The sequence below is a fragment of the Engystomops pustulosus genome, chromosome 4, assembly GCF_040894005.1.
Source record: "Engystomops pustulosus chromosome 4, aEngPut4.maternal, whole genome shotgun sequence".
In the NCBI taxonomy this organism is placed as follows: domain Eukaryota; kingdom Metazoa; phylum Chordata; class Amphibia; order Anura; family Leptodactylidae; genus Engystomops; species Engystomops pustulosus.
The window spans coordinates 99,776,423-99,789,068 of NC_092414.1; the positions used below are offsets into that span (position 1 = coordinate 99,776,423).

Here is a 12,646-nt window from a genome sequence, read left to right on the forward strand (position 1 = left end):
AACTCACTGCTCCCTCTGCCCCCCCTAGATTTCCTTTAAAGGGGTATTCCCCAAAGACAAGATTCTTAAATATACTAAGGATAACAAAATAATACATTATCTAACTCACTGTTATTAACAAAAATACAGCATATATGTCACAGATATAATTCCAACCTGCATAATATTTTGATTGCCCCTGAATCCAACCATAAATTTTCTGGGCTGGGCAGATTCTTCTCATGAGTAGTTTCTCCTGTCTGCTCCCTGCAGCGCACTTCCCCCTGCATTACAAGAGGATCTCACACACAGACACTCACAGGCACTTCCTGTCAACAAGCAGCATCATGAGGAGACTAAATCTACAAGCTACAGGCAGATAAGATCTTTATTGCAGGGGAAGGAGTTGCAGCAGAGGTGATTACATGTCTGTGTACTAGTGATGGGAATTCTGGCTCTTCTTAGTAAGCTGGCTCATTAGGCTCTGCTCACTCAGAAGAGCCGACTCTTCTGGCTCCTGAACGGCTCCCTAGTAAATAAATAATAGGGAGCAGAAGTCCAGTCAGGCGCCCCCACCACTCCACTTTTGACCTGATACCATTGGGTTAAAGGGGGCAAGGTGAGCCAGCTCACGTCATTCATGCGAATGAGCCTGACAGTGTGTCATTTTGTGTTACAGTATATCCATCTCATGATTCTCATCATCTCTTATCTCTGATCTGTTTCATCTCTCTTTTTTCAGATACTAGTGAATGTTCAGAAGCTAAATAAAAGTGTAGATAAACCTGGACCCTGATGATCTAACCACCTTGTCAGCATACAGCACTAGAGAGATCACAAAGTGTCTGCTTAGAGAGTCCCCACCCACACTCTGGAATTTTACACTGACCATCACTGAGTGATAGAAGCTAAAACAACAATTGAGTAAAATTGTAAAGTAAAGGAGCTAAAAATATCTTTATTGTGTAAACATCACTAGGGGATTAAAATTTGAGAACTTTCTTTCATGGGAAAACCTTTCTAAATTGAGCTGCTGCTGGTGGTGAAGAAGGTGGGATATGTGTGGGAACTTGATGGTTAGACTGTAGAGTCATGTAGAGCAGACATGCATCTTAGCTACTGGCTTTCTCCCATTACTGTACAGAGGCTCAGCCCCTGCTCACCCTTCAGGCCATTCACCCTTCCTGTTGCCTCTTGTTTCACTGTATAGATGATTCTTCTTGGCAACCAGAATGCAGGGCTGAGAGCACAGGGCCTGAGGCAGGCAGAAAGCAGCACATTAGCAGGCAAATGGCTGCAATAAGGTCATGAATGTATATTGGATACATTTAAGTTTTCAGCTACTACAGCTATAGGTAAAACTATATTAACTTTACAGTTACGCTTTAAAGGTCAGGCAAATATATCAATTCTGCAGTCACATAAGTAATAACAGAGCATTTTTACCAAGTTTTTTAATACATCCAGCTTGGCTATTCTAAGAGCTAATACACAAGATGCCACACGTCCGTTTTATAAACATATCAATTATTAGACCAGTTATGATTTCTTGGAACACAGACAATGCAGGTTGTGACTTGAAGGACATAAGATCTAGTGTTAAGCATGGATGTTACATATTTATACATTGTTTCTGGTACTCGTGCCAGGTGTTAGTAGAGGATTTCAGGCTGTCCTCGACTTAAGGTCACCCAACTTAAAGGGCATCTACCACCAGGATGAAAACTGTATGTAAATGAGCCTAAGGGGCTCCAGGCTCCATAGGTGTTAATGGACAACCAACTTACAGAGGATTCCTAGCTAGGGTGCATTCACACGAACATATGCTTGCCTGGCCATAGCCCAGCAAATGCGCTGGAGATGAGGAGGGATGAGCGCTGCTCACCTCTCCTCTCTCCATAGGAAATAGTGCTGTACGGCCATAAACATGGAGATAGATCTTTTCACCATACCACTGCCGTGTCACCATAGCCATCTATTATATCTGGATACGGGTCCCCACACAACGTGTGTGAAAGTGGCCTTACAGACAGACCTTTCTGTCGAATATAACACCTGGTGAAGCCCTATGGATTCTAGTAATTTACTGTACTTAAGCTGTAAAGTGTATGCAATGAAGCTTTAGTGTTAATCCTTGTTCCCATGATAACCCAAAATGCAATGCAAAAATGAAAATGCAATGCACACAGGGGAAAAAATGTGACTAGTTACAAGGAAAGTACTTACATATAAGTTTAAAGAGTAACTGTAAAGTTTTTTTTTCTACAAATCAATAGCTCTTTGGATGTAAAACAAATTTGGCTATAATTTTTGTTACCTGTATGCAGTAGTTTCTTTGCTATCCCCCTCAGATTACCTCAGAGCTGCAATAATTGCTTCCTATCCATGTGCTGAGAATCCCTGTGAATCCATGCTTTATTTATTAGTTAGTTTCATGGGAGGGGAAGGGCTTCTGCTCTCTGCTCACAGGGGAGTAGGTCATGTGACAGAGCTCTCTCTGTGTATGTAGCAGAGCTGGAGGTGTTCCAAGACAGTGGATACAGATCTCTCCTGCACAGAATAGTGAGGTCAAGATCTCCCCTGTTCCCTATCAGACTCTCTATCCCAGTCTGTGATTCTACAGAACTTTTTCTTGCTCCCTCATGCTATTTCCCTCCCTCACCTTATCATTGGCAGTATCAGCTTTGTGCAGATAAGCTATTAACCCTTAGTGCTCACACAGCACAGGCTATAGACTTCATGCAATTGACTTTCTTCCCTTTGTTACATGTTCCCTGATCCTCCACGTGTTTAAAAACTGCCAGGCTATGAGTATAGATCAATATGGTGCAGTCGTGCATAAATAACAATTATAATCAGAGGTAAGAATGTGAGAATGGGGAAGTTCCCCAATAGGTTAATATGAGATATGTATTGTAATAAAAATAATAATGAATATGTATATATCACTTGTCAATTATATGTTATCCTGGAGCATGCCTATATATTAATGTAAATTAATTGAAACATCTTGTATTTATGTAAACCAAGTGAAACAATTTTGTACAAACTTTTTGAATATGAATTTTCAATAAAAATTTATAATAAAAAAAACTGCCAGGCTAGTTACCATAAACATCCTGCATGTGCACTGTGCAGTGTTCAGTGGATTTACTTGTGGGACACTAAATGGATTTAGTGCTAAATTACTTTGAGAGAGAACACAGGGCATCATGGGATCTGTGGGCAAGTTAACTGGCCTCAGCTTGAGGGCAGAGACATACAGACAATAGTCTCCGCCCACTTCACCTCTGGTGATAAAGATTTTTGCCAAACACTTTCAGAACAGAAAATGCCAGAACTTTGCAAAAGTTAAAGACAAGCCTATAGAACCTATCTTATTTGTAACCACAAGTAATTTTTAAAAAAATAACTCTGTGGTTGCGGCCTTTATTAGACTGTAGTAGAGAGCGCTGTTGATACAATAACACTGCTGAGTCTCTGCAAACCTACATAGGCTGGAATACAGAAGAGAAGAAAGACCATCTAGAGCTCATATAAAATATAATGAACTCCTCATAAATATTCTCTCTACTCTATTGAAACTCAAGGTTTCTGATATTTAGATTTTGACATATCCATCTGCCTCCTGATAATGTATTGACTTTTATGATGGTTTTACAATCTTGTAGTCATTTTATTATATCCTGCCATAATGAAATGTTTTCTAGAATATGTTTACATTTGCCAGACACCATCTGTTGTTTATCTTTTGCAAACATACAGTTGACACATCCAGGAATGGATAACATTTTGAATATAGGTGATCTGGGGACTTAAAAAGAAATATTCTGGTCCCCAAATATCTAATTATTGGTATATAGTATCACAAATATTAAGTGGTTTGTTTTTATGTTTGGTCCCAAAGTTGCTTTGCTTTTAATGGAACTACCACTATACTATTATAATAATGGCCTCCAAAAATCTCACAATTGCAAAAATACTATTAACTAGGAGGTGGATTTCTGCATCGTCCCCGACATGCGAAGAGCTCATATTAGAGATAAACCAAATTTATTCTTATTAGGTGGCTTAGGCGTATGGTTTCCTCAAATCCCATAACCTTTCCAAAATTTGGCAACTTTGGTCCTCCTACTGGGCAATTTGCAATTTGACCCTTTCAATCTAGACTGATACAAATTATCTTCCTGGAAAGTTTAGTTTGCTGTTTAGTTTATTTCTTATGTTGTTTCTTCACACAAAACTGGCAAAGCTCTTAAATATGGAAACAAGCTTTATTGTGAGAACATAGCTTGACAATATTGAATGATGATATATGGCATGCTTGTAGATGTTCAGTATCCTTTCATCTATGCAGACATTATATGGATGTTACCGTATATACTTGAGTATAGGCCTAGCCAAGTTTAAGCCGAGACCCCTAATTTTAACACAAAAAAACTAGAGAAAGCTATTGACTCGAGTATAAGCCAAAGGTGGAAAATGCATTGGTCACAGCCCCAGAATATAGCCAGCCAGCCCCCTGTAGTATATAGCCTGCCAGCCCCCTGTAGTATATAGCCTGGCAGCCCCGTGTAGTATATAGCCTACCAGCCCCTGAAGTACATAGCCTGCCAGCCCCCTGTAGTGTATATAGCCTGCCAGCCCCCTTTAGTATATAGCCTGCCTCCCCCCCTGTAGTATATATAGTAAAAATAAGCAATTCTCAAATTTACTCTTATTAGCTATCTGCAAGCATTTGGCTGCTAGCAGAGGTTTTACCTTGTCCAGCCCCTTCCCCCCCCCCCCCCCAGGCTGATCTCCTTCTGTCTGGAACCGAGGGAATCCATAAGATCGTCTAGAGCAGTGATTTTCAACCTTTTTTGAGCCGCGGCACACTTTTTATACTTAGAAAATCCTGGGGCACACCACCAACCAAAATAGCACAAAATGACACTCTGGTCACGTGACTTACGCGACCTGACGTCAGGTCGCGTCATCACATGACATGGGCCGCGCGGTGCAGGAGCTACAGAAGATGGGCGGATCGCGGGGCTTGTAGGTAAGTATGTGGGCCGAAACACGGGGCGCAGCGGCAGCACTACACAGGGGCACCATAGTTTGGGGAACTTTCCCCGCGGCACACTCAACCATGTGTCACAGGTTGAAAATCACTGGTCTAGAGGGTGGGCGTAGCTTGTTTGGCCAAAAGGAGAGGAGTTGACCCTGCTAAAACAGGACCTTGACTCATTACATGCTTCGGGTTGGCCATTTACAAACATGCTCACTCCAGCTGTACAAAAACTATTTTATGTCAGTAACTTTACAGTAACTCTGACAATACTTTGGTAGATTTCCATTTTCACTGCATTGTCTATTTCCTTTGCACTTTTACTATACAGTGTGCAGCATAATTCTGTCAAGTCACTATAATACATGTACAGCACGGTCTGAATTGACAACGGAACGCCTTTTTATGTGCAGAATTTTGTGGACGCAGCCGCAACACAATACTGGTGCAGATACTTTATAAATACATGTGCAAGCAGATTTCAGTGCAAAGTCAGACATAATACTGGGGTAAACACTTTAATAAATGTGGGCCAATGTCTATGGGGTACACCCCCAACTACTAACACTCAACTGTCAATGTATCCTTCAATTTATAGGAGGAACAGCACATAATTCAATGAATATATGATGAAGATCTAGTATGTAAATAGACTGCTATTATTTATTAAACAAGGCTGATTGGTTTCCTCAATAACTAATTGATACGTTACATATAAATAACTTAAACCACTGCCTGATAGTATCAGTGTTTCTGCAGGTTCAGCAATTAGCTGCTTCTCACCTTCCAGCTCATCTATACCATACCTGCCTCCATGGTGACATAGCAGAAGGCAGTATTAGTTTCCTGCTAATATAACTCCTAGCACGGAACAGGTAGAGCCCCAGGGGAGCGGTTAAGGTGACTTCACTTGTGTATCAGATGTAGCTCTTATGTATAGGGAACAATTCATGGAGATTACTACGACAACACTGGCTGATATCTACTAGAACAGGTTCATTACTTATAGTTGTCCTTCCATGTAAATGTTGTGAATGCCAATCATCAGACTGATCTGGCAAGCTCTGTGTGCGCTTTCTAAAGTAAAATAAAGGAATTATTAGTGCTATGGATAATAGAATACATTGAACTGATGCATCCAAGTATAATTTTCCATTAAGACAAAATACAAAAGGAAATGTACTTTGCTTGAGACTGTGCCGACCGTCTTATCACCATTAAAAGAGGTCAAACTGGAAATGGGATATCCTATTATGCCAATGTATATCTGCCACAAGCACATTTACAGCAGTCAGTCTAAAAGAAGTCTACACCAGACTCCCTTCAACCTGAACCTGCCAGCTACAGCAAACAATCTCCATTCCTAGTTCCTAGTTAAATAGCCATTTGTGCAGCACAGAGCTATGTCCTATGTTACTATCACATAATCTATGTAATTGTGGTTGTTTAAGAAAAAAGAACAGTAGCACCAATCGTGTATGTTAGTGGTGGGGGTTCGGGACCGGGTTCAGGTACAGAACTCGTCTACACCAGAATTATTACAGGTTGCTCTCTCATCACTACTCTAAACTCTAGTGATCAGCTATTGCTGCATATATAAAGTTCTGCTTATGGCTCAAGGTCAAATGAATGGTGACCATGTAATAGATGGTTGCAACAAGTCCACTAGTAATTGAGGTGCACTGTCCAGTGGTTCGCAAGAGAGGTCTTAAATCTTAAATATGGGGATAGAAAGAGCTTATCCAATTTTCCAGTGTTATGCAAACTTTTCAATGTACCTTTTATATAAATGAGTTATAAAACTTGGAAGGAAAATAAAATGCCACATATGCTTCCCCCTGGCAGTGCTGGGACACCTATGGTCCTACCAATTTATATAAAATGAAATGGAAAGGAATTTATACTTATGGCTTATGTATGTAGTATAGGCCACAAATATCTGAGCCCCCACACGATTAGCTATGTTGATGTCTGTGGCAGAAAGAGACTGTCACTGTAGCTGCAACCCATTTTCAAACGGAATGGGAGACACAGCTTTATGCTGCCACAGGGACATGGATGCATCTGCTTCCAGCCATTGTCCCATGTTTACAGCGATATTGATGACCTATCAATATAAATCATGTCATACTGCTTAGTAGTACCACACTTATTTGCCAAATCATTCACATACTGTACCACTGTGAAGGAAAATTAATTCATTGGTTACTGCACAAAATAATCATTTTTTTTCATGTCTTAAAGCTAGACAATGTATCCAAATTCCATAGCATTTTTAAGATATCTGTGTGATCTCTGACATGACACTAAGAAGTGGATACAAGTGTATATATTTAGAGACTTTGTACCTACATTGTTCATTGTACAACACTCACATCAGAGAATACATCTGTGTAGCTGATTATAGCTCAGCCATGTTACCTAGGATGGATAACACTGTATTCACCGCTATGCTTTGAAAGGTATTAGGCTTTATTCACACAACTTTAGGCCTCCACTACTAAATGGCAAAGAATAAAAACAGTGCCCTTTGCTGACATACAAAAATTTGCAAAAATGAAACTTTTTGACTTTATCTTTCTAACACTGTTTATAAATGAAATCTACCATCGAAATCTATCATGATAAACCAGCGGCACTTAGTGACTGTAGTATTCTTCTTATATTTGTTATCCATGACCTTCTTCCTTCTAAAATCAACTTTTAATATTATGCTAATGAGCCTGAAGGGTTTTGGTGGGCATTCCAAGGGCCCACATTGCTGTATCTTCACAGGTTGTTACAATAAGCAGAGCAGGTCTCCTGCACTTCCTGTTGCTACTAGATTAGACAGGCAGAGGGAGGAGGAAAAGAACTTGGGGAGGCATGTTCTGCTCATTGTAACAGCCTTTGAAGGCTGGAGGCCATGGATCCAAAATATTAAAAGATTACCACAGTCACAGTGCCGAAAGCTATGAGTAAGTGTCCCTGGTTTCTCATGCTTGATTTTGATGGTAGATTTCTTTTAAATAGTGTTTCAGAAAGGGATTGTGGTTAGCTGGGCAAGTGGTTGTAGAATATTTTTAAAGAAGAATCCAAAAAGTTAAGATCAACTTTTCTCTTGTACAACTGGTATTTGGATTCACTTTAATTTACCATTTATAACCATCATTGGCAACAAAGAAGAAGTCACTATGGGCAAAAGGTCACTGCTGTAGACATAATGGAATATGGGATAGTGGGAGTAAGTATTTTACTTTCAATTACAGTCTGTCCAGGAATGTAGACATCATCAGGGTGTACCCCTCTCTGAGCCAGAATGCAAATATCCTTAATATTCATTGGCACTCATGACAGTGCCTACTATGATTCACTTAGTTTCCACAGTGGTTTTCTATAACATGGCATCTTACAGGTTTCCCAGAAGAACTTGCACTTCCACTGTACCCTATATTGGTCTATCCACAGATTTTCCATTTACCATTATTAGAAGGAGGTGTGATTACATTCTATCTTTTAAACAAATACCTCAATCCTTTTTTTAAATTATTAATTATGTGAATTTACAGAAAATAATTCACCATTCCTTATTCTCAAAAATAGAACGAGTTACACCAGCCATAGAGTAAGGACTGTAACATCCTGGAGGTTACATTTTCAGGTCTAAAGTGACAGAGAACAAGTATGGGGACAATACATGAATTAGCTGGAATTGGTAAAGATCTTACTTAAAATTTGACTACTTACTTACATAAAAACTATACATATTGACATTGTTAACATTGCCTTGCAGCCTTGGGCAGACAGTGATCCCCTTTGAAGCTATGATGTAAAGGGTAAATACAAATAAGTAGTACTACTGCTACTAAAGAACAGAGATATCATCCCAAATAAAACTACACAGATATATATATATATATATATATATATTTATATATATATATTTATATATGTGTGTGTATATCACTTTCAAGCTCCAGATAGAAAGACTTTCAAGCTCACAACTTTTAAAGGTGGTGAAAGGTTTTGTTGTTGGGAAATGTGAAAAGGTTTTGTGGCCCTGCTTGTAATAATGTAGCCTTGTGACCCTGCCTGTATACATCAGCAATGCAGTCCACCTTGTGGGTACTGAAATAATGCTGTAACCATGTAATATTTTACCTGTAGCATAAATCACATCAGTTTCTATAAAGAATTATATGTGAGGTGCCCTGGGGAAGCCTCTATTGGTGCCATGTATGATAGGGGCCCATCAGCAACAGGGTGGATGATATACAGCTCTCCCTTGATATACATAAGGACAATGCTCCACCTGCTGAGGGGCCTGGGCATGAGTAGGTACACAGTGTGATGCCAGGCAGGCCCTCATACCAGCCGGAGACAGTATTGACTGCATATAGAGCAGCTGCTGCCAGCAGACCGCCCCAACACCCCCTTAGGAAATGTGAGAGCGCAGCGATCGATAGAGGATGAATGTGCACAGTGGGCACCTCCACCAGGGCACGTCCATTACACAACTTCCTATGGGCATTTAGGAGGGCAGCGAATAAACTTGGGTCCTGGGTGACAGATCAGGTACGTGACCGGAGCAAGAACTCCCGGCTAAGCGGAATTAGAGCGATTACTGCAAGATGCATCTGTTGCCCTGCAGCATCAGAGGAAGAATGGCTGTGACAGCCCCACACCCACCCAGCACCCAATCATCCTACCTGCACTGCCGGATGGAAGATGCTGCTGCTCCCGCTGCCGGGTGTAGATGCTGCTCGGTCCCTATCTGCTGCCTCTGCAGCCTCAGCTCAGACCAGTGGCATCTATGCGCGCTCCCGCCTGGCTCGTCCCCAGTGCGCGCTCTAGGACTGTGCGCGCTCTGGCGGGAGGTTGCTACGCGCTCTTCTATTCCCTCATCGTGTGTGGTACATGGACAGATGTTATTGTCTGTAGGGTTATTGATGGCAGTGCCCCCAGACATCAGCACTGACTGTCCCTTCACTATAGGACTGTGTGCCCCAGACATCAGCACTGACTGTCCCTTCACTATAGGACTGTGTGTCCCAGACATCAGCACTGACTGTCCCTTCACTATAGGACTGTGTCCCAGACATCAGCACTGACTGTCCCTTCACTATATGTACACTGTGTGTCCCAGACATCAGCACTGACTGTCCCTTCACTATAGGACTGTGTGTCCCAGACATCAGCACTGACTGTCCCTTCACTATAGGACTGTGTGTGCACTGTGTGGACTTCTCTGCTGAGTGCATGAGCTCAAGAGGTCCAGAGCTCAATGGGCGAGACAGGTGCCACATAGTGATCATCATCTACCATAAGGAGAAACACCCGGCTCACCTGCTCCACAATCCTCCATACATAGAGCATTGCAGACACAAAACCAATCACATCACAAGAGTGTAAGGAACCAGGGATAAAGTATGAGGACATAGAGGGAGATTTTTCGGCGCTTCTGCCTCTTCTACCAATTTTGAAATTGGTAGAACAAGAAGTTGTTCTATTATTCTGGCGACTATGCCACCTTCACCCCATGTGAGCCATCTCTTAGATCTGTCTCGTTCATGAGTGACACATCACTAGTAACCATGTAGTTTGTACATTTAGAAAATATATGAAAAATGCTGGAGCACATCCCAATCAGAAGATAAAAAACTTTTTCTTTATTTAGGAATCCATTAAAATTTCAAAGTATACATAAGAACATACATAATATATATATATTTGTATATTTTCCAGAATCCCCCTAGTGGAGCATCCATGGCTATAAGACTCCACACGCCTACACGGTGGCCTTATTTAGCACTCTCCTTGAGGAGACCTGTTACTTCCCGACCCTAGTTACAAGCCTCTCAACCAGCCAAACCAGCTCCCTACGCTGTACTGAGGAGACCCAACCAGGTGGAAACAGCGCTGTCTACAGTTGGGAGTCTGTTCCTTCTGGAATAGATATACTGGTTTGGTTTTAACCCCGCATCATTTCATAAGGCCTCTTGTGGGTGATGCTTGATGTCAATGGAGCTGCCTTACAAGGTTGCTTATCCCATCCTGGAAAACTTTACATATTTTTCTATAACAGTGCACATCTTCCACAGTGCATTCTGGCAGCTCAGAAAAGAAATGTTGGGAGAGGGGACAGTTGGATGGCAGAACTAGGAATCTCTTATCTCTGTTCCTGCTGTCTTCTTCTGCCATGTGGTCTGCAGCTACTTGGTTACAGCCAGATCTGTGGCCTCTGACATCCCCTGGATAAGAAGACTGCCTGACAATAAGTATAAAGATGTCTTTATGAGTGTAGAAATGTATGTGTGTACCTGACATGTGTGAATATGCTGTATTGTATGCTGTGTGTGTATGCATATGCTGTATATGGCATGTATGTGTGTGAATATATTCCTCACTGTATGTGGGTAATATTCCTCACTGTATGGCGGTAATATTCTTCACCGTGTGGGGGTAATATTTCTGACTGTGTGGTGGTAATATTCCTCACAGTATAGAGTAGTATTCCTCACGGTTTGGTGGTAATATTCCTCACTGCATACCGGTAATTTTCTTCACTGTATGGGGGTAATATTCTCACTGTATGGCGGTAGTATTCTTTACTATATGACAATAATATTCCTCACTTTATGGGGGTAGTGTTCCTCACTCTATGCAGGTAATATTTCTCACTGGCGGTAATATTTCTCACTGTATAGTGGTAATATTCCTCACTGAATGGGGGTCGTATTCCTCATGGTGCAGCGGTAATATTCCTCACTTTATGGAGGTAGTATTCCACACTGTGTGGCGTTAATATTCCTCATTGTATAGGATTAGTATTCATCAAGGTGTGGTGGTAATATCCCTCACTTTATGTGTGTAGTATTTCTCTCTGTATGGTGGTAATATTTCTCACTGTATTTGCTCCTGTCTAGTGATATTATTGGTGATATTGGTCTTCCTTTGGTGGTTTATTATCAGTGTACAGGTATTTTTCTTGTTGTACTGGTAATGTCCAGAATGGGGCAGTATAATATGTCCCTTATAGGGTTGTATTGTCAGTAATTTTAGGCTAAATAACCATGTTGGCACTTTGCGATAATTATATGGACTTTGGTTTGCAGTTTTGGGCACTTGGTCTCGCCATCACTGCTAAACAGTATGTGTGTATGTTAGTTATATATGCTGTATGTGTGTATAAATGTATGGGTGTGTACTTACTGTGTTTGTATATGGTGTGTGTCTATATACTGTATGGTTGTGTGAGTCTAGAACTTTTTGGGTGTATATACTGTATATGAGTGTATCAATATGTGTGATTGTATATGTCTGCAGTCAGAAGTCTGCTATAGGGCCCTACTTCTCCTGGTTATTCCCCTGGTTTTCACAGTAGAAATTTGATATTTGCAGAGGACACTAAGGCTGCATTCACACTACAGTATGGGGGACGTATATACGGCCGACGTATATGCGGCCGATATACGTCCCCCATACACTTCTATGGGCTCGCGGCGCCCTACGGGAGTGGTACGGTGCAGCTCCGTACCGCTCCGTAGCCCGGGAAAAGATAGGACATGTCCTATCTTTTCCCGTATTATGGCGCCGCGGCCATACATCGGTTTGGAGAGGGGGGGTGAGCTGCGTTCA

At 41.3% G+C, this 12,646-nt stretch overlaps 1 protein-coding gene across 17 annotated transcripts in view; it reads right to left on the reverse strand.

The window, feature by feature from the left end:
- The window catches only part of NRCAM (neuronal cell adhesion molecule), a 141,349-nt gene extending 131,475 nt beyond the window's left edge, over positions 1 to 9,874 (reverse strand). For all 17 annotated transcript variants that reach the window (XM_072146901.1, XM_072146892.1, XM_072146900.1 and 14 more), the window contains exon 1: positions 9,718 to 9,874. The gene's annotated coding sequence lies outside the window, so the exon portion shown is untranslated. The remainder of the gene's footprint in view (positions 1 to 9,717) is intronic.
- Between the last annotated feature and the right edge of the window lie 2,772 nt (positions 9,875 to 12,646).